This window comes from Cupressus sempervirens, chromosome 5 (assembly GCF_028749045.1).
Source record: "Cupressus sempervirens isolate cs-2001-9-10 chromosome 5, ASM2874904v1, whole genome shotgun sequence".
Lineage (NCBI taxonomy): Eukaryota > Viridiplantae > Streptophyta > Pinopsida > Cupressales > Cupressaceae > Cupressus > Cupressus sempervirens.
The window spans coordinates 237,745,938-237,749,007 of NC_143122.1; the positions used below are offsets into that span (position 1 = coordinate 237,745,938).

At 43.6% G+C, this 3,070-nt stretch overlaps 1 pseudogene across 1 annotated transcript; it reads left to right on the forward strand.

The window, feature by feature from the left end:
* Positions 1-561: 561 nt before the first annotated feature.
* Positions 562-2,769, forward strand: LOC149555399 (putative receptor-like protein kinase At1g11050 pseudogene; annotated as a pseudogene). The gene has a single exon (XR_016364478.1). The product of XR_016364478.1 is annotated as a putative receptor-like protein kinase At1g11050 pseudogene (transcript).
* Positions 2,770-3,070: the final 301 nt, after the last annotated feature.

The window sequence follows — 3,070 nt, forward strand, 5'->3', positions numbered from 1 at the left end:
TCAAAATTTTAAACCCCACTGAACTCTTTGCCATTTGATCCAAAAATGTTTCCAAGATATAGCTCGTACTTGCTCTCTTCCATAACATAATATGGCTTTTGTTTTACATTCAAGATTCCATTCGAAGTTCAATTTAATTTATGAGACTTTTCAAGTTCATCTTTACTCCCATTTTTCAGAAGACTCCTGACTTCAGCTCACCAAGAGCTCTTGTTCTAACTATCTACAACACCTCCAAATGATCATTTTTAAATTTTTTTGTTTTTAAAACTTTACATACACACGAGAACTTGTTCCACAATTGTTATGACTATCTACACATTGAAACTCCCCCGCAGAGTTAAAATGGAACCCGGACCATTGACATTTGTTTTTCAATTTATTCGATCAGATTCATCATGTGCCAACGTCTCCCTGCGCATACGCTGTTAACATCGTGTCGAAAGATCCAAGAAACCATCATGACACCGCCTGGTGCAATACAGATGCGTATTATCAAAGCCGTCACTGTCTTTTCTAATGCGTAGTGCGCGGAGCATTTAATCTACAAATTTGTCATAAATTGGCGATGGAGCAGGTTCCGCCGACCAGTGACCCAAAAAGTCTTCGCGATTAAATCGGATATTGCAGCAGTCTTCTTCATCTATGGTAAAATAATAAAAGCCCTAAAAAGCAGTGCCCACAGTCCTGCATTGAAACGCTCAAATCCCACGGTTCGATGAATGTTTGCAACGCGGGTCTCTCTTACAAATTTAGGGCTGCATTTCTGCGGAACTATTTGCATTCATCGTTTCTTTAGCAAGAATGATTTGGAGAGCACTCATTCCTCTGTTGTTTCTGCACTCTTTTCATGTGGCCAATGCTGAATGCCCAATCAATCTCGACTATGTTACTCAAATGTCGTGGAATTCATCATACTGCCAGTCGATTCGAACTCCCGCCCAACTCGAAAATTGTCGAACGACATTAAGAACTGTGATTGGTGTGGGTCTTGCTCAATTTCTGCGAGAACATTCCATTTTCGAGCTACCCAATTACGCCTCTGCCGCTGCCTGCTTCAGCAAATTTCAACAGAAGCTAACTTCCATGGGGTTTCCCCCAAATTTGGTCCAGCTCTGTTTCAACGATACATCAGATTATGTTTCAAGCCCCAATTTGTGCGGAGGCATTAAGACGAAGCAAGATTGGATCCAAAAACTCGGACTCACTTCTCTGGATACTGCATGTAAAGGAGATCTCTCTGGTGCCTCTGCCTGTGCTGGGTGTTTTGCCAGTGGGGAAGCAGTTCATAGGGAGTTAACGGACATGATCAAGAACATTTCAGAGAAAACCAGTCGAAAATGTTACTATTTCATTTGCCTCTATGCGGCCGGTGTGGCGAATGAATTTGGGCCCATGACTACTCAGGCCGCTTCGTGTATTCTCCGTGTGCCGTTTCTTCAGAGGAAGCCGAATCGACGGATTCTGTTCTTTGGTTTTACCGGCGCCGCCATTGGATTCCTCATGCTTTCTGCTTTAGGCCTCGGGTATTGCTTGTGGGTCAGATTGAAGGGCAAGGCGAATCACATGTATTTTGTGAGAAATAACAGGAATCTGTTAAGAGGGGCTTTGAAGCCCAATATAGGCGCCGTTTGGTTCAACATTCAACTGATCAGGAACGCCACTGGTAATTTCAGCGATGCCAATGTGGTCGGCCGGGGGAGTTTCGGAACAGTTTATAAGGGCGTCCTCGCCGACGGGGGGCGGCCGATTGCGGTTAAGAAGATCACGAACTGTGATTCGGAAGGAGAAACGGAATTCATCAACGAGGTGGAGATCATCAACAGCATTAGGCACCGGAATTTGGTGGTTCTCAGAGGATTCTGCGTTTCTAGCGATGACAAAGAGGGGCGCCAGAGATTCTTGATTTATGATTTCATGGCGAACGGGAGCTTAGATGAATACATTTTTGGGGGAAACAGGGGAAATCTGAGTTGGGAGCAGAGGAAGAACATAGCCATCGGCACCGCTAAGGGATTATGTTATCTTCATTACGGTGTCCAGCCTGCAATTTATCACAGGGATATCAAGGCCACTAACATTCTGCTGGATGATCAAATGAATGCTTGTGTTGCAGATTTTGGGCTTGCCCGGATGACTACACAAGGACAATCGCATCTGACCACAAGAATCGCCGGCACCCATGGCTACTTAGCCCCTGAATATGCTTTGTATGGGCAGCTTACAGATCGAAGCGATGTCTACAGCTTTGGGGTTGTGCTTTTGGAGATTATGAGCGGGAGAAAAGCTCTGGATACTTCTGCTGAAGAATTTCTTATTACGGATTGGGCGTGGAAGCTTGTAAAGGCGGGTAAAACTTTCCAAGTTATAGATGGCAGAATTCGGGCGGATGGGCCTCAGAGCACCATGGAGAGATTTGTTTTGGTGGGTATTCTTTGTTCTCACGTAATGGTTGCATTCAGACCCAGCATGGTGGAGGCATTGAAGATGTTGGAAGGGGATGCTCACATTCCTGAAATTCCAGACAGGCCTCTGCCTCTCACAAATCGGGGAATTTTCGCTGATGAACACGGCGACGGCGATTCTTCTGTTTCAGATTCGCTGCCGTCTTTCAGTTCATTTACCATTATACGGTGACCATGGACGTCTGTATTTTCTGTTACATTGTACTGATTGTCAATGCCGACTTCACTGTAAGTTCTTTGTCATGGCTGCGTACTGTGCAGACGGACAGCTGTAAATTAAAATCATGAAATTTTCGTTGTTGAATGCTTTTTCGAATTGTCAGATTACACTTCATTAGGGGTCCGTTTGGTCTCTCGAAGATGACACGAATTGGCTTTTTGAAAGATGACAGGGATTGGCTTTTTAAAAATTCGGATTTGAAAATTTGTGCATTCGTTTCAAAATTTGCAAAATGGAATTAGCATACGTGATTTCCAACTTTGCCTCAAAACTAGGTTTTGCGACTTCTTAAAAAAAGTAGGAATTGAAAATCAAAACCTGGTTTTGTTTTTTAAGGAGTGTAAATAAAAAAAGATTGGACTACTTTTTGAAATTTACCTTCAAC